The following is a 20,179-nucleotide window of genomic DNA, read 5'->3' on the forward strand; positions in this document are numbered from 1 at the left end:
TAAAATGGTCTTAGTCCCGATGAGGTGCGTTTTTCCCCTCATGGACTGACTTTTTGGGGAAAGTCCCGATGCATCGGGATTCTCCACCATAGTTGTCCCGATGGCCATATTTTTCCACCAGAGGTAAAAATGACTAAGTCAAGTGCTACAATTTGTCTAGATGAGGTTCAAATTTCCCCAGGGATGGAAAATGAAGGATACGAAGTTAAGTGAGGACAAGTATTTTGTGTCCAGATGAGGGTCGTTTTTCCCCCAAGGCCTTATGTGATGAGTTATGATGAATTTTTAATGAGAATTATTTGTCTAGATGGGGATCAATTTTCCCCAAGTGGCTGGAATTTAATGCAAGTAGAAGATTTAAATGACAAGTGTGCTTAAATTTAATTATTTTTGCCTTGTTGCAAACATTTAATGATAAGTGGATTACATTTAATATCAAATGTTTATCCCAATGAGAATCGAATTTCCACCAGGCTGATTTAAGAAGAGTTTTTTTCTATCCCACATTGCTTGCGTGGTGTACATTCAAGGCAAAAGCATGAATAAATGTATCCAGCCATCATTATAATATTATTATATTGCCATTGATTTGACAGGTTGAATGCTTAGTGAAGGCACCATTGCTGGTTTGAAGGATCAAAATTATCTAAGTGTGGCTGATTGCACCATTGGTAGAAAGATTTCCAAGTTCCATTGTTTATTTGTGTATGTGACGCCACCATAGTTGGGAATTTGGAGTAATTTTCAAGTGGTGCCATTTTAAGTGAAAGGGCGACTTTGCTTACATTGGTGTTTGATGCCATTGCTTGGCATGTTTGTGACATTGTTTTTGGGCGCCATTGCTGGTGCAAATCTGAAACTTCATTCCCAACAAACAGTAATTTGTTCTCAGACCATTTCGAGCCATCATTTGTGTAAGGCGACTTTGTTTTGGGCACCAGTGTTGAGTGATTGAAGGTATTTTGCGAAGACACCATTGCTAGCCCAGTCTGAAGCACCATTTCCAGAATTATTCTCAGGCTGAGATATCATTCCCAGCCACTTGTTTGTGCCCAGGTGTGGCCATTTTGGAGTTTGGAAAGGCAAAACAACTCAAGTGTGGAGGTGTGCCATGGCTTTGACCACTTCCAACCATTAATATCAATAATTATCTGAGCATTTCCAGACTTTTGGGAGACATTTTCAGACCTTTGGAGGGCGTATTCAGACTTTGTCCTTTAAAAACCAGACTTTTTTTCAACTCTGACATCTGAAATTTGTCATTTTCTGAGTGTATTCAGACCTCCAAACTCAGAATTCAGACTTGAAATGTGTTGGGGCAGCCAAGATCATCCATTTCCAGGGGTGTCCTCTGACTTTATACTCAGAAATCAGACCTGAGATTGCATCAAACATGCCATTTTCTGATTTTACAAGGGTGTCTTCAGACTTATTATTGCAATCAGACTTATCCTAAGTCTGAAAATCAGATTTTCTGAGGACAAATCTTCTAGATTTTGTTCAAATCTCTTGTATTTTCCAAAATTTGTGCTACCTAATGTTGAATTTCTGGTTTTCATGAGCTTAACAGTCTGAAAATTATTTGAAATCGGAGCTTTAATTAATTTTGGAAAATCATATGTGAGGACAAACTGAGGAACATTGAGGTGTCCTGATGGGGTTCGAATTTCCACTCCATCAAATGGTGTTCGAATCAACACAAAATTTTTTAAGGACAACGAGCCCCGATAATGATCGATTTCCCACGAAGGTTGAAATAAAGTTTATCCTATTGGTGTTTGATTCAATGTTTGTTTGTTTTGCAAGACTCAAACAATGTGGATGAGGAAGATCAACACTTCAAAGATTTGAAGAGGATTTCAAGACAAAAATTTCAAAGGCAAGGATGTGGGCTAGATCAAACATGAAGATGAGTTCACTATGATGATGAACAAATGAAGGAAAGCAAGTTCAAAACATAAGCACAAGGGATTTCACATCAAGAAATCAAGAACTACATCAAGGAATCTCAAAGCCAAAGAACGTTAAGGAGGAAATAGCTCAAGGGGAATTCCCTAACATAAGGATGAAATGCAAAGTATCACAAGGAATTCCAAGCATCATGAAGATTATTCAAGGCAAATTGATTAGGTCTGCAAGACAGGCTAAGGTGGCATCCTAGTTACCATTCGTTCAATTGAAGGATACCAAGTCAACATTCATTTAAGGAGGGAATAGATGACACATGGCACTACACAAAATATTATTTATCCTACTTACCCTCATCTCTCATTGGCCAATGTAATGGTGGTTGTAACGAAACCTAATTAGGGTTTTCATTTTGTAATCTTGGCCATTGATCTTGAATCAATTTGAGCCATTCATTGTAATGAGAAGTCTGTATAAGGCTCAACTCTCTCATTTGTAAAGGTTAATAGTTAGCAGTAGAAGAGTAGGAGAGTAGTTGCTAAGGCAATTAGGAATTGGAAGTCAAAGTAGGAGTAGGGTAAGAGAAGAAGAAATTATTGCTAAGATTTGTAAAGAATATACTCCTTTCATTGAAGATATGGTGAAATGTGTTGTTTCAACAAGTTGCATGATTTCCAATTCTCATTTGCTTTTATGTTGATTAGGTGAATGAAAGATTTTGTGGGTGATTAATGGTGAAATTCATTTAGTCCATGCCACTAGCTTCTTGCTGATTGTAAGTTCGCCTTGCATGGCCAATTGGAATTTTATGTGAACTTAACTTCAATTATTGCTCGGTCCATTGGTATGCATTGCCTTGATGGTATTGATGTTGATGGTAGTAATTTGAACATCATACTTTTACCTTAGAAGATTGCACTAACTTTGTGGAGTTGTTCATTGATGTCAAAGAAATGTCTAGTTGAGTCTCACCAAGTCATCCACTACATCCTACATTCTTAGGATTAGATTAGATTCTGTAAACCCTTTCCTTTTGATCTTTCTTTGTTAGATGAGTTAGTTCCACATTCCAACAACATCTAAGTATTCAAGCATTCATGTACAACGTAAGTCCCCTTGTGATTCCAGCATTATCATAACAACCATTGAGCTTATCCACACGTCAATACCTGACATTTCATACCCTTGGAGTTGTCTCATTTGATCACGAAGCATAGCATTTGAGACACTTTGTTCAAGAGAGGATAACATACCTTGATATTTTATTTTGTGTTTGTATGTGCATAAAAAACACATCAACAGGTCTGTTGACGTGGCTAAAATCGCGGAACTATGACCTCATCTGACCAACGCAGAATAGAATGTTAAGTATCCTATCCTCTCTTGAGATAAGGAAATCCCTAATGCTATTTCAATTGATCAATGAGGACGACCTCAAGGTTTTGATTGTCAGGTCTTGACTGCAGGATTACTCAGTGATTGATGTGATTTGCTGGGAGCATAAGGGGTCTTACGTTTTGCAACAAGCTTGTCTGCTGCGATTTTCAAACTGTGAAATAAAATCAAAAAGGAAGGGTTCAGGAAGCCTAAGGACAAGGATGATAACAGTTGATGCAGCGGGTAGACAGATTTCGATAAACCAGTTCTTGTTTTGCCAGAGATAGCCTCACAAGTAGACAAGAACGGTGCAAGCTCCAAGGGATGAAGGATTTTCAGACCGGAGACACTCGTTTAGGCACCCAATTTTGGCGTAGCCTAAAGACGAACACCTACGGTTGAACTAAGCACAGTTTGGGTTAAGACTAACCATGCACGATGACCTACAATCAACACTCTAAAATTAATCAGCTGAAAGAAAACATGCAAACAGACTAAAACAAAGACAACAAACACCATATTTCAATGTTCATATATTTGCTTCAGCTGCCATTACAACAATTTCTGTAGCATCTCTATGCTATTCCTAAAATCTAACCTATTCTAACTTCTAAAATCTAACTACAAAATTCTAACTAACAAAATTCTAACCCTTTACAAAAGAAAGGCCTCTGCCTTTTATAGAATTTACAATTTTGAATCGAAGGGCAAGATTGATTGCCTCCAAGGGCTGCAACCTACCATCCAGAAGCTGGCAGCCTTAACCCATGCCCATTAAATTCTCAGTCATCTATCCAACCACTATCTCAACTACCTGCAACTGTCTAGATTCAATTTGAGTCTATCCGGTAGTTGGACATAACTGTCCACAACTTACCTGTTTCCCCTTTGTTTCAAAATATCTTGAGTGGGGCGCACAGATAGTTTTACAATAAAACAGTTTCAGTTTTCAGAAACTGAACTTTTGGAATTAAATCTAACTGTGTATTTCTCAAGAATGCATAGACTTACCGCATTCAAAGTGTTCTTCGGTCTTTGGTCACGGTGGTGGACTTCAGCTTTGTGGTTTGGTGGCACAACGACACACTTCCCAATGCTCGATTGAGATCTCACGCTCCCGCAACGCGTTCCTACATCTTCTTCTTTAGCTTTCAGCATTTGGCTCCTTGACGTTTCAGACCTTCTCCTGGTTCTTTAGGATGATGCCTTCGACCTGCGAACAATCAATCTCACTTTAATAAATCAATTTGAAAAATTAAAATTAATTTGAGAAACATTAAATTTTAACGTTTGGCTCGAGAAGCTCTTTGTGATATGAATTTTTAAATGTTTTTCGCTTGATAGAGGTGAAATGTGAGATTTTATTTTAAATGTTCATTTGCTTCTCTCTTTGGAATTTCGTGCATATTAGGCAATTTGAAACCTCTAAGCATTTTTTGAATTTTGGCCTATGAGGATTTCGACTTATTAGATTTTCGGCCAAAAAGGCCTTTTTGCAAAGTTATTAAAACGCCTCTCTTCTAACATCTTCATGATTTCGGCCTAAAAGGCCTTTTTGCAAACTTTTAAGTGATTTCAGTCTAAAAGGCCTTTTTGCAAACTTTTAGTTAAAACGCCTTTACTTCTCATTTTTGCATTTTCGGGTTAGAAGGTCATTTTCGGCCCAAAAGCATATTTTCACGATTTTAATGATTTTTGAGACATGACATTTTTCGGCGATTTAACTATTTTGCGAGATTTTCAGAGGGCATGAAACTTCCGAACTTTATCATTTTGCTCATTCTGCTAAGCGAAATTGGGATTCTAAGGTAACTCATGCAAGGTTTATTTCAAAGCATTGAACACTTCCTTCATTTCTCTCCTACTACGCGGGCAGACCAGAATCAAAACGGGGGTCCCTGTCAATGACGGGGTGTGTGTGCTATACGCACAACAAATGGCGACTCGGCTGGGAAATGTTCTTGAACATTTCAAGGATGACTATCCGAATTGAACCCCAGAATCTCTGGTATATACCCCACAAACCAACCAAATGACAAAGGACAAATTCAAAACAAAAATGAGGTTGCAAATTGAATTAAGTCACTGTTGTGACCATTTCACACATCGCCCCATCCCAAATGGGGACCCCCTCTTTTTGCTTGTTTTTCGCTCGTTTTCGCTTTCGTTTTTAGGGTTTTGTTAGTTAGTTGGTCGTCTGGATTTAGGGCCAAGCCTTAGGGTTTTAAATTTTGCCTTTTCAAGCCAAAATCCAGTCATTTTTGAGAGCTTTTGAGCTTCTTTTCTAGAATGCAAATTTTGAATGCAATGAATTCGCCAAATTGGTCTAATTTTCAATTGGAATGTTCATGCAGAGCTTAAACTTGTCTAAGTGTTGACCGTCAATATGAATTTTTGTCTGATTGAATATTTTGACCAAATTTTGACTTTTTTGAAGTTTGATCCTGGGCATTGGAATTGATTTGTTTTCACCTCGTGAAGTGTTAAAATGTGAAAAATCTTGTTATTTTGGCCTGTAGGAGCAAAATCGCTCCTGTCCCTCAGTGAAGGACGGGAGCTCAATTTCAAATATCTCATCATCCTTGCAGAGTCCAGACAAATTTTACGTTTGAAGTAATGGAGAACAACAAGATCTTTCCATTGAATATAAATTGAAGATTTTCATGAGCACAGAAAGGCCTCCAGGAAGAAAATCGCTCCTGTCCCTCAGTGAAGGACCGGAGCTACGATTCAAATTTCGTTTTGTCCTTGCAAGATTTTTGATAACTTAACAATTTGAAAGGGTCCGAAGGAAGATGCTTTGCCAAATGAATATAATTTGAGATGCAAAAACGAAGGAAAATGACCTATATTGACTAAATTGCTCCTGTCCCTCTCCAAGGGACCAGGGCGAAGTACTTTGTAGCTCTCGTCCCTCTCCTAGGGACCAGAGCGATTTCCTCCATTTTGCAAAATCCAGACAAGGGTCAAGGTAAGTTTACGTTCAAAAACGAAGGAGAACATGAGATGAATGCATTGAATATAAATTGAAGATTTTTGGGACGTCCATACCAGTGCTAAATGCCTAGTTCGCTCCTGTCCCTCAGGAAGGGACCAGAGCGATTTTTGATATAATTGCTTTTCTTGCAAAGTTACAAATGATGTCAAGGCATGGGCGGATAGAGTGAAGAAGGACGAGTCCGTTGAATATAAACTTGGAACTAGGCAAAGTAAGATAGTGGCCACAAGGGAAGGATCGCTCCTGTCCCTCTCCAAGGGACCAGGGCGATACAATGGTGATGATACGTCCCTCCAAAGTTCAAGGTCGTTCCTAGTCAAGACGAAGGGTGGCGAAGACATTTCAAGGCATTTCCATCAAGCGCAAGGTTGTGAAGGTCATCACATGGAAGGATTTGCGCTCTAAAGACCCAGATCGCTCCTGTCCCTTGGGAAGGGACCAGAGCGATAATTTTATTAAAGCATCGATTTCAAAAGGCAAACAAGTTTCGAGCAACCAAGAAGGTCGAAAGGACGTCATTCCACGCAATGAAGTTGATTGCAAGTTGGTACAAACAAGAACAAGCACATAATGATGAACTTCGCTCCTGTCCCTCAGGAAGGGACCAGAGCGATATTAGATGTATTGATCAATTCATGCAAAATTCGCGTAAGGACAATATATTGCAATGTTCTGGAGGGTCCATGGTATGACAACAAGGTGATAAACAAGAGTTTTGAACGTCCAAACATCGCCAAATGGTGTAAAGGCCCCACATCGCTCCTGTCCTTTGGACAAGGACCAGGGCGATCCTATCAAAAGCGCTCATATTCCTCCAAAATCGAAGCAAGGCGAGGTTAAGCAAGACAAGGGACGGCGTTTGGAAAACATCACAATGAAGGATCGAAGGTCAAAAATGCATATTGAACGTGAAAAAATCAAGATCGCTCCTGTCCTTTGGACAAGGACCAAGGCGATCCTATCAAAACACTCACGTTCCTTCAAAAATCAAGGCGAAATGAGGATAGGAAATGCGAAGGACATCGTCGGGAAGACGTTGCAAAGGAGATCGAAGTTTAAAAATCGCCAAGATCAAGGAGAAATGTGGATCGCTCCTGTCCCTCTCCAAGGGACAAGGGCGATGATCCTTATAACATCGAAGGTACCTTGCAAAAACGAGTGGGACGTGCGCAAAGGACACAAGCATTGATATTTCGAAGATCAAAGATACAAGATGAACATGAAGACATGGAGATCGCTCCTGTCCCTCTTCAAGGGACAAGGGCGATGTTAGATAAAACACATGACATTCTTTGAAAGTCACGTTAAGACAAGGACGCACAAGGTTCTAAATGACGTTTGGAAGATGACACAAGGAAAGGATCGTACCAAAATGGAAAATTTCAAGCAAAAAACTTAGGATCGCTCCTGTCCCTCTCCAAGGGACCAGGGCGATAATGATCATGAGATGCATTTGCTCGCACAAGAGAGGCATTCAAATTCGAAGGACCACCAGATGATCGATTTGGGACGTGAAAATGAAGGAGTTGAACGTTAAAAACGCAAGAATCTAGACCAAAATCATGGATCGCTCCTGTCCCTCTCCAAGGGACCAGAGCGATGAGGTACGTCCTTTTATTGTCATATTTTGGCGCCAAATTAAACAATTTGAATTTCTTTAAATGCTAAATCAATTTAAAAAATCGAAAATCCATTTTTTATTGGCATTTAATATGGCGTTAACATTTATTAATTATTTTTGCCTTATTTAAAATCGAAATTTGCAATAAAAAAAACGCAAGGCATTAAATAATTATTTAATTAATAAAAAATCGATTTGAGCGCTCATTTAAGGGGGTCGGCCTTGTCATGTTATTGCAAATCATTTAAAAATCGTTTGAAATGGTTTTATTTTTATTAAGTCGGCCTTAGTAAATGAAGGATGAATGCGCTATATAAGGGGGGTAGAATTATCATTTTCTACATCATTATTTTACCTTCCTTTATGCGAATTGAGAAGAGGCGAATGTAGTGCGAGTTTCATTCATCCAAAGGTGGTGCGATTTCAAACCAAAGGTGGCGTAGACATTCCCAAGGTGGTGCGAGGCGTGCGAAGTGTGTTTGAAGAGGTGTGAATTCCATCCAAGGTGGCGTAAGCAATTAAAGGGTGGTGCGAATTTGAAGACCACACCAAGTGCGAGCTTGAGGATACACTAAGGCAAATTTGCTAAGGACTTGGAGATTTGTTAGTGCGAATTTGAAGATCCATTTGAGACCACGTCCAAGGCGATAAGTGAAGATCACATTCTATCCAGAGGTGGCGAAGTCAATTTTGAGGGGATCATATTGAAGATTATCTTTATACCTCAATTTTGCCTAGGCAAATTTTGTTTTTGCATTCTAGAGTTAGCTCTCTATCGAGGTATGGCGATTTAATTGTTATTGCTTTATTCATTTATCGTCATATTTCAAATTTTGAAATTTTGAATCTTGAATTTCTCTTGGCTCAATCGTTGTATTTTAGGAAATGATAACTCTAGAGACTTATCATGAGATTTCCTAAAATTTATCTCTCTTATCTACGTTATTTATTGCAAAAATTTATTTCTTATAATGAAATGTTGTGTAGGTATGGCGGCCCCAAAGGCGGGAGCATCCACCAGTCGCTCGGCTCTCATGAAAGAAGATCAGAAGACCGAAGAAATGGAGACCAAGATCGTGTCCAAGTGGAGCAACATTGGAGATACCAACTTGGGGAACTTTAGCACAAAGAAGTTCCGAGAGGTCCCTTACATCGGCAAGCCATCACCTGTCGCCCGGAGAATAATAGAGAGTGGCACGAGTTGATGATCGAGTGTGCCCGTCATTACAATCCACAGTCCAGGACAATTGTGTCCAATGAGGGAAACACTTTGGCATACCTTTCAGAGGAAGCCATAAGTGAAGCCTTCCATCTTCCAGAGCACAGGGACATGATATACAAGAGCATTGAAGGAGCCAGATCAGTGTACGATGATGATCCAGATGCTTGCCTAAGCATAATCAACAAGAACTGGCTACTTAAGAGTCGTCCCCGTCTGAGCAAAGTACCAAACACACCACACAGGATTGATTTCCAAGAGGAGGACAGAGATTTGATCACCATGCTCAACAGAGTTACAGGAGCACCTCATGCCTTCTATTTTGAGAAATGGATGTTTTACTTCATCCAGGTGATTGTTCAAGGAAAGGGTACAATACATTGGGCTAGGATAATTAGCCATTGCTTAGACGTACAGTTGAGAAGACTCAGGGCCACTAAGTCCTTCCACATGAGTTCATACGTCATCTATGCCTTAATCAGGAGCGTTGAGTACGCAGGACTACCTCACAGAGGAGTGATTGGAAGAGGACCCGGTGAGGTCAGAGTTTGTGAATCCTATACCTACTTGCATCATCCACCAGGGAAGAACTACAAGTTAATCAATGATACTTTCACGATGAACATCACAAGGACGTTGCAAGGAGGGATTCACAACAGATTATCTCAGGATGCCCAGGAATTCATCAAGAGGTACGGTGCTTGGTTCATTCAGTTTCCCAAGTTCACTTACATTAGAGTGTATGGATGTCCTTTACCTCCATACATGTTGCCGAGGTACCCTACAGATAGAATTGTGTTACTTGAAGTAACAAGGCAGTTGGCAGCATATGTGAAGGCATTCAGACACAGACATCAGAATGGAGTTCAGGTACCTATTATTTTGGGTAATTCAGTTGAGGTATGTCCTAATGTCTTAGCCATGGATGACGCAGAGAAGGAGTTAGCCTTGTATCCTTTTTCATCTTTTGCTTGGAGGAATAGTTTTGATCCACATGGACATTTAGAGGAGACGGTCGGTAGAAGATTTAGACATGAGTACCAGATTGAAGATTTTATGATGAATCTCCTAGATGATCCAATCTTCATATGATAGAGAAAACAAAACAATAAGTTTGAATTGGAATGAGCCCGAGGCCGTGGATTTAGATGAATTGATGGCACCAGTCTTGTCTTGTACTCGCAGATGGGTAGACGTTCAGCATCAGAAGTTGAGAGAACAAGGCATAGCCATGTCTTTTACTTTGGAAGAAAAGCCAGCCGAAGGTGGAGCCAGTGTTAGTGAAGGCAATCCTAATCCTAGGAATTCAGGTGAAGGTAACCTTCGATGTGCCAGTGAGGGCAATCTCCATTCGAGAGGTTCAAAGAGAAAGGAAAGATCAGAAAAGAAAGAGCCTTCCAAGAAAAAGCAAGGTGCTAACAAAGATCAAACACCAGGTACTTCTTCCAGGCCAGAGGATAGAGCAGTTCGAGTGGAAGAATCCATGGAATCGATGGTACAGAATGACAGACAGGAAGAAGAACAGGCACAGCATGTTTCATCCGATGGATCTCTCCAAGACTATGATTTAGATAATGATAATGAAGTAACATCTCCTCCCAGACAAGAAGAAGTAGTACGCAAAGAAATTCAAGTTCAAGAGACAAGATCAAATATCCCAGATTGGTTGAAGGAAAGATTAACTAAGGTGATCGTAATAGAGGACGAGGACAGTGCAATTGATTTAGAGAGCCTCGTGGGACGTTCACATATGACAACAGAGAAGAAGAAGGCTACAAAGATGTCCAAGATGATTCGAGATGAGACTGGATCTAGAAAACTGCAGATAGCTACACCGGCAGCAGACAAATATGAGGGTGAGATCCTAGCAGAGGACTATCATATACAGACTATTGAGTTAGGACCATCCACAGCAGAGCAGACTTTAGATGATGCCACCGACACATTTGAGGCATTGAAGGATAAGTTTAGAGAAGAAGTAGAAAAGAATAGAAAGCTTGAGAAAGAGGTCGGTGCATGGAGGACATATTTCAGTCACATCAATGAACCTTTGGGACGTCAGGATCCAGTTAGATCACCATTGCAGGCATTGCCCCTTCAATCAATCAATGAAGCAGAAAGATTCAAGAATATGGTCCAGCGTACATGTAGTTGGATGGATAGATCTCACGCGGTGGCCATTGAGTTTGTTACAAGGATGTCGAAGATCACCCATCAGGCAATCCAAGTTCTTGAGATTATTCACAGATTGATGGCAACAGTAGCTGCATTTGCCCATACCAAGGACGTTGTCATCCCTGTCTTGAAAGTTATAAGACATACATCCAGAAGAATTTTAGCACAAGAGAGGATCTTAGAAGGTGATTCTCACAGTTTGTTTCAGTGGTCAACCTTACTCCATATAAAGAGTGTTCTCTTTGAGGACATCAGTGTTAGATGTGGTCAAGTTGAGGAGGTGATCAATCCGATCCAGGACAGAGTATTTGAGGTACTTCGTACCATTCTTGGCAGAAGGATCGAGGTCGAGACAGATGTGGATTTACAAGAATTTGAAGATAGAATCAAGATCATCTTTCGTAAGGACGCAGATGTTACAGATGAGCAATATGATCAGATGTATGCTACCATGCTCCTGATTGATAGAACGAAGGAACTTGAACCTACTTGGGACACAGCTCTTCTAGATGCATTTGATCAGGTTATCCACTTAGAAGAGAGTATCAAGAATCTTCCCGAGATTCCAAGCACAGAAATCGAAGGAATCGTGACAAAATTCATTGCATATGCTAAGAAAGAGAATTGGAAAGGGAATAAGATTCTAGATGAAAGGTTGTTACAGATGACATGACATCTTATTTCTCATTGGTTGATACCTCCTAGATTTTTGTGCCAAATTTAATATTTGGCTATGTATTTAATATTGTTCAGTAAAAAGGAGGTCATTTGTAACAAACCCTAATTAGGGTTTAGGTGTCATGATCTTGTCCATTGATTTACTTTCAATCTGGACCTTTCATTGTAACTGGGGATGCTATTTATACCCCCATTTTTTCATTTCATTAGGTAATATAGTATGTTAAGAGTTAAGAGTGAAATAGAGAGATTAGAGTTGTAAGCAATTTTTATTTTGTAGCAAGATTGAGTCTTGAAGAGAGAAATTCAAGCAATTGTTGTATATGATGACTTGGAAATCAATAAAATATTGAAGTTATGGTGTTTTGTTGCAAATTTCATAAGTTATCTTCATGGTTGTTGGATGTACTTGAATCACGCTCAATCGAAGTAGTTTGTTAATTTGAAAGGCTAAGTGTGAGATTTGATATTTGGTAGGATTCGCAATCCAAACCACTAGCTTCTTGCTGATTGTAGGAACGCCTTGCGTGGTCGACTGGAAAACATTTTGAGTCATTAACCTTCAAGCATTTTCGCATCTAGGATATGTACCTTCGTAGTAGTGTCCTCGGTCTTTGATGCATTGAATACCATTATTACCTTAGAAGATCGCACTAATTTCAATTGAGTTGTTACCTTATGGCAAAATTGAAGTTAGTTGAGTCTTGCCAAATCTCATTCATGCTAAGTCGTTCATAGGGTTAGGCTAGATTAGACTTCCTTAAACCCTGTCCTTTTTCCATTTTTTTTTGAAAGTTCCTTTTAGACTAGTAAAATCTTCGAGCTTTGAATACGTAAGACGCCTTGGAGGAAACAGCAAATCACATCATACCACTAAAAAGCTTGTCCACACGTGGAGACCCCACTAAAAGAACCTTGGAGTCCATCTAACTGATCCTTTTCGCAGATCTTCAGCAGTTAGAGACTATTTTCTCAAGAGAGGATAAGATGCCTGTCGGTATTTTATTCTGTGTATGATTGTGTACAAAATACACGTCAACAGTCACCAACCTTGAAAATCAATTGTGTGTAGTGAAATTCACTCTAGCTTAGAGAAAGTTGAGATATCATCGTTTAGTTAATGCAAGCTACTTTGCAAACTCATACTCCAAAAGCAACCTGGATATAGCTCCGCTGCCAGCGAGCGTCTATAGCCCTGACGGAGTTATCTCCTATAAGCTCACAGAGATTGCTCTGTTTCCTATAAATTTTCTTTTGAATACCGGCAGAGGTGTCTGCACTCCCAAAGCCAAATAGTTTAATATTTCTTTGCTTTTGATTTTCTCTTTTACTTTTCACTTTTTCATATTGGTTGGTAAGCAATGAAGCCTACGTGGGATTGAGCGTTACAGTGGTTGTTGAAGCAGAGCTTCAAAATTTTCACTTGCAATGACTTCCCCTTGATAAAACGACAGACTTAAGCGAATTTAAACATTTAAAAGTGCAGTGATCGCAACGTTGGCGACAGGACGCAGTAAGCAACTAAATTTTTAGAATGACTAAGCCTTAAACCAAAATGGACTGATTATGGGGGCAACCGTCAATTAGGTGCTCTACCAAAGTTGGCATCCAAGAAACAATTTCTGACTTCGTACACCAATGTTGGGAAAAGAAAACATACCCCTACAAAAACTGATAGGGAGACAGCCCCTTCCGAAAGGACACCTACACTACGACAAAGTAAACTAACCAAAGCAGAAAAACAGGGAAACTAAACTAAAAACAGAAAACAAACTACTCTAAAACAGAAACAAAACCTAAACTAACTGTGTACAAGAAGAGATCGATTGTACAAATGCGGACTATACGAATGCCTTCCCGACCCAAGGTGATTTCTCAGTACGTGCAGCAGTAACAGGGCAGTGGGAATAGTTCTCAGTTTGGCTTTTTTTGTCTTTATACTCTGAAAAGAAAATTTTCAGCGAACCACTCTCGAGTTTAACTGGGACATCGGGCAATATTATTAGTTGGGGAAGTTCATTAGGTTCGTGATTAATCCATTTACAGGTTGTTTTCCTAGAATATTCAAAATTAAACGAAAATTTTTCAAAATTAATAGTAGAAAGGAAAGAAACAACCTGGTGCGATTTTGAGTCATGCGGAGTATCATTAGGTGGGAGAAGATCTTCAGCAGCTGTATTAGGAGGTTGCCATTGGTGGTGTAGCATCCCGCTCGAGTTCGGTGTATGAAAATCAACATCACATTCTTTATCAGGTTACGTAGGTTGAAAACCGAACTCGAACTCAGGAAAGAGGGGTGCATCATCTGTCGGTGCATCTTCGGATTGAATGAACACTGCAGCCTTATGCACTTCTATCAACACATCTTCAAACAATAGGGACTCTTTGATTGATTGATCCTCAAAAACGTCCTTGACGGATTCCTGGACTACATCGTCTATTGGCAGGGGTGCTGCAAACTGCTCCTTAGTGTTGGGCTGATCCATAAAGCTCACTTGATCGTCCACTTGAACATTGTCCTCATCAATTGCAAGGATGATAAATTCATTTGCTTCCTTAGTCTGATTGACTGGTTCATCTTGCTCAGCAATCGGCAACTCCATCTCAATATCATCAAGAAATACGGTGCTGCATTGATGTTGAGCTCGTCTATACTCGTCTGTAGCAAGGTAGGCACTCCATTCTTTGCTGGTGATGGGCTCCTCTGGTTCTTCCGATAGTCTAAACTGGGCTTTGACTTGACTAACTGCCTCTATGCATAGTGAGCAGGTGAATTCCGAATGTGGGGTGCAGTGAATTCTACACCACCAAGGTGACAACACGTTCTCCAAGCATAACTCCCCCTCGAGACCAAGCTGGTTCTCAATCCGATCCTTAAATCTTGTAAACTCCTTAATGCTTGACGGAGGGCTGGGGATATCCGACTGCACGATCTCCTTTGGTTTGGGGATATCCCAAAAGAATATTTGCCCCTGCAATACGAGCTCGAGCCTTGACAAAAATGTCAAGCAATTCAGTTCATAGTGCGTTGTGGTGCCATGAATTCTACAGTGAGCTGCAGATGCAAATTCGGATAGTCGCTTGGGATATAGCTGCAAACTCAGCCTCTGCTGGAATTGGAAAACGTCGGATTGCGGACAATCTTCATGAAGCAACTGACACGACATACTGACTCATATTTTTTTATTTGTATTTTCAGATTTTCTGATTTTTTTTGGTTTTTTTCTGGTTTTCGGGGATCTTGCATATCCCGAATATAGCATTTAAAAGGTATGGTAAACTCAACTTGTTGCAAGGAACCTGATTGGGAGGACCTCCTTTTGTTGAGCGCGGAGAAGGGTACAAAAAGCTATAAGGTTACTCTTCACAAATATGGATTGATATGATCTAGATTTAGCTGTTTCGACATTAATCATACCGGCCCTCCTTCTAGCGCCAATTCTGTTGACGTGGCTAAAATCGCGGAACTATGACTTCATTCGGCCAACGCAGAATAGAATGTTAAGTATCCTATCCTCTCCTGAGATAAGGAAATCCCTAATGCCATTTCAATTGATCAATGGGGACGACCTCAAGGTTTCGATTGTCAGGTCTTGACTGCAGGATTACTCAGTGATTGATGTGATTTGCTGGGAGCACAAGGGGTCTTACGTTTTGCAACAAGCCGGTTTGCTGCGATTTTCGAACTGCGAAATAGAATCAAAAGGGAAGGGTTCAGGAAGCCTAAGGACAAGGATGATAACAGTTGATGCAGTAGGTAGACAGATTTCGATAAACCAGTTCTTGTTTTGCTAGAGACAGCCTCACAACTAGACAAGAACGGTGCAAGCTCCAAGGGATGAAGGAATTTCAGACTGGAGACACTCGGTTAGGCACCCAATTCTGGGGCAGCCTAAAGACGAACACCACAGTTTGGGTTCAAACTAACCATGCACGGTGACCTACAATCAACAGACCCCCAATGGTATGAACCGGAAATGCATGTGCATTGCTAATCACTATTCAACAATATGAAGCAACATGTATCGGTGCATTTAAACATTATCAAAACATTAGGGCACAAGAGGGATGTAACACTTACGCTTCTACAAAGCTGGAACTTGAACATCCAATATATCAATTCAAGTGATGCTTTCTTCCTAAGTAACTTGAACTTCTACCAAACAAATATCAAAAGGATTAGGGCCAGGGAATCTAGTCTAAGACCTAAGGACAATAAAGATAATAGATAGTGCTTTGATAGATAAATTCCTTATGGAACTACTTTCTACTTAACCAGAGATAGCTCACAATGCCATAGAAAGAGTGCAATCTTCTAAGGATTGTGAAAGATTTTCATATTGTAAATATCCGTCCAAATACCCAATGCTGGCACAATCCAAATGAACATCCACAGTCAAACTATTGCCAAAATGAGGTTGAGACCAACCATACATTGCAATTTGCAATCAACAAACTACAAATGGTATGGACCAAGGAATTCATCAAATATCTTCACATTTCTCCATTAAAATCAATGAACTTCAACTAAAATTTGAGAAGTAGAAACCATACAAAATGTTGAAACTTCATACAAAGGTCCACCATATCTTCAATGTAAATTATGTATTGATTTCAACATAGTCCCGACAACAATTTATGATCTCCTACTACCGCTATTACTACTAGTCCTACCACTATTCTGTTAACCTTTACAAATAAAAGGCCAAGCCTTATATAGACTTCTCAATTACAAACCAAGGGCCCTGACTGATTCTGAATCAATGGCCGAGATTAAACAATGAAACCCTTAATGGGTTTATTTATAACTAACTCCCTAACTACCACTTTTTACAACTTTTGACCAATGAAAAATAAGATATCCTATACAACACAATTCACGAGGAACAAGAGAACATAAGAAAATTCCAAGTCTTCTAGGATTGTGTGCCCATTACTTTTTCTTTGGATGAGTCAGGTGCGATGGATCTAGACATGTTGGCTTTAGACTATTTCATTGGTGTGATAGGTAGATGCGACCTCATCTTGTGCTAGTTATCTTTTTCTTTTCTCAAATCTTGACTTTTGTTCTTCAACATGTTCACCTTGTTCTTCATTTCGGATTCCCATCCTTGCACTTGATATCCTTCTCCTCTTGGAGGCTCTGATTCTTGACCTCTTTCACATCATGATATCCTTCTCCTTCATTCTCCACTGGATGAGTTTCTAACTTTGATTAACTCTTCTGAAACTTCAAAATGCTTCCCTTGAGGCGTCATTTCTTTCGCATTTCCATCTTCATCTTTATGACAATCCTTGAAAAGCCATCTTGTTGTTGTTGTATCCTTCATGTTGTTGAGTCCTTTGTCATCTTCTTGAAGTGTTCTCCTTCATGTTTCATCCTCCTCCTCTTGAACATGTTGATTTTGTCTTGCATCGTTCTTGTCTCTTCATCCTTCTCCATCCGTTTCCATGCAATCATACCTGAAAAGAGGAAACACCATGAATCTCAATTGTGAATGAAAATGAAATGCAAGAAAATTGTGATAGGAAAATGAAAATTCAAAATCTTTCACTCTAAATTCACTCGTTTTGAAGAACTTAAAATAATTTTCATAAAAATCATTCTTTAAACATTGTGAAATGAACTTTTATCCCAAGCAACCAATTGATTTCGATTTGCAAAATATCATCAAAATGCTTCATAAATGACTTACAAACCCTTGTTTTCACCTCTGCGCATAAAATTTCCAGGAAATCAGACCTTAATGACTTCTTATTTCACCTTCAATGATCTGGAAATCACTTGGGAACTCTTGAAAATGACATTTCTGAAATGGTAAATTCAATGTATTTACAATGGAGGTGAAAGGCTCCATATAAAGGAATTTACAAGACTATGTTTCTAAAAATAGAAACAATGGTAAACAGAAAATTAGAAACATCTTAATATTACTAAATAACCGTTAAATAAAACATTAATTACTCTAATACCCTCCCTTAATGGTCTTCCTATCAACTACACAAAGTTGCCCCCTAAATTTTACAAACTTGTCTTGGCTCAGAGACTTGGTGAGAATGTTTGCAGTTTGGTCCACAATTGGAACATATTGCAAGACCACAATTCCATCTTCAACAAGCCCGTCTGATGAAATGACAATATGAAGCTCTACATGTTTGGTTCGCTCGTGGATGACTGGATTCTTGGCAAGTTTTAGCACCCCTTGATTGTCACAAAATAAGGGCGAAGGCCTTGCTTGAAACATTTTCATGTCAGATTGCATCCTCTGTAGCCATATCGCCTCACATGCTGGTTTTACAATTCCCCGATACTCTGCTTGTATCAAGAAAAGAGCTATTACCTGCTGCTTCTTACTAGGCCATGTGACTGCACCTGTACCAAGACTGAAGATACACCCAGAAGTAGACTTCTCGTCATCAACAAAACCTGCCCAATTTGAGTCTGTAAATCCAATCAGCCATAGAATGTAAAAGTTAGGTGTCCCTTTCACATATCTTAGTACATGCTTCTCTACAATGCAATGTTCTGCTTTAGGGGCTGTCATGAAACGAGATATGTGGCTCCCAACATAACTAAGATCAAATCTTGATGTCCTTGCAAATGTTGTGAAATCTCCTTCATGCTTGGAAATTCTCCTTGATGGTGGAGTTCTTCAATGTAGAGCAATCTCCCATGTGATTGAATCTTTGAGGTTATGATGTTCTTGATATAGAGCAAATGTCGCCTTAATCATCTTTTATCCTAGCCATGCTTGTAGAGCAATTAGAACTTCAAACCCTTGGATCATACTCATCCCTTCCTAGCTTTCCATCTCCGCATCAAACCTGAAAAACAAAGAGATTTTGCATCAAACACTAAAGAATAAATGAAAAAGTAATACTAACATCTTGCAAATCATGCCTCTTAAAAACCCTCCCTATCTGGAAATAAATTTTACAATCTTGGAGAATATTCTGGAAACTATGTTTAAAACTGCAAATGCTGATGTTCCAGATCTGGAAATTGATCAATGCTCTGAAGAAATTCGCTCCAAATCAAGTTTGTCTCCAAAAAAAATTCGCCCTTCTTAAATCTAGTCAAATTCATACCTCTGATTATATTTGCAAAGCGGTGAAAAATGGCTTTAAAATCTGCCTCAAATAGTCACTAAAATGGTTGCTTCAGGTCTGCCACCCTTCATCTTCAGTTCTGTCACAAACTCGCTTCCTTAATGTCCTTAATTCGGCCCTAAACGATGCTGAATTTTGCTTTGAATGTGAGTCTAAATGATTTTACTTACTCCGCCTTTTACAATTTCGAATTTGGAAGTGAATGTTTGAATGTAAGTATTGCTTCATCTTATATATGTATCCCCAAGTTGGGATGCACCTCCTCAAATATGTAGAAGTTGGCCTTGTATAGGCAAATTAACATCTTTTATTTTGTTTCCTTTGACATTCCCTCACAGCCGACTCCCCTCTTTCATTTCACAATTTCATTGAAATTTAAACTCAAAAAAAAAGGGATGGAAATTCAATATGCACAAGGGTGGAAATTCGACCACTATGAGGAATAAATTCAACTAGTACAAGGAAGGGTGGAAATTCGACCTCTACAAGGAATGGTGGAAATTCGACCACTACAAGGAAGGGTAGAAATTTGCCACATAGAAGGAAGGTTTTGATTTCCTTGTTTGAAGGTTTTCATTTCACAATTTCATTGAAATTTAAACTCAAAAAAAAAGGGATGGAAATTCAATATGCACAAGGGTGGAAATTCGACCACTATGAGGAATAAATTCAACTAGTACAAGGAAGGGTGGAAATTCGACCTCTACAAGGAATGGTGGAAATTCGACCACTACAAGGAAGGGTAGAAATTTGCCACATAGAAGGAAGGTTTTGATTTCCTTGTTTGTCATCCTTCTTTGTTCCATTTTACTTGCATTGTTCATCAATTTGCTTGGAGAGTGGAAAATCAAACCAAACAAGGAAATTTCATTTTTAAATAAAGGGTGGAATTTCATGGTCGACAAGGAAATTTCACTTTTTCACCCTATTTTTCCTTGTAAATTTTCCCTTAAGAGTGGAAAATCAACCTCGACAAGAAAATTTCCAATTTTCAATTCTTTTTTCAATTATACCTGATTTTTCATTTAATTTCAAAAGGTGGAAAAACGACCCTAACAAGGAAGATCCCACTTCTCTTTCACTTAACATTCAA

The 20,179-nt window shown here is 39.3% G+C and overlaps 1 protein-coding gene across 2 annotated transcripts in view; it reads left to right on the forward strand.

The window, feature by feature from the left end:
- The window catches only part of LOC131036391 (uncharacterized), a 122,449-nt gene that overhangs the window by 64,490 nt on the left and 37,780 nt on the right, over nt 1–20,179 (forward strand). The window lies entirely within an intron of this gene.

Source organism: Cryptomeria japonica, chromosome 5, assembly GCF_030272615.1.
Source record: "Cryptomeria japonica chromosome 5, Sugi_1.0, whole genome shotgun sequence".
Lineage (NCBI taxonomy): Eukaryota > Viridiplantae > Streptophyta > Pinopsida > Cupressales > Cupressaceae > Cryptomeria > Cryptomeria japonica.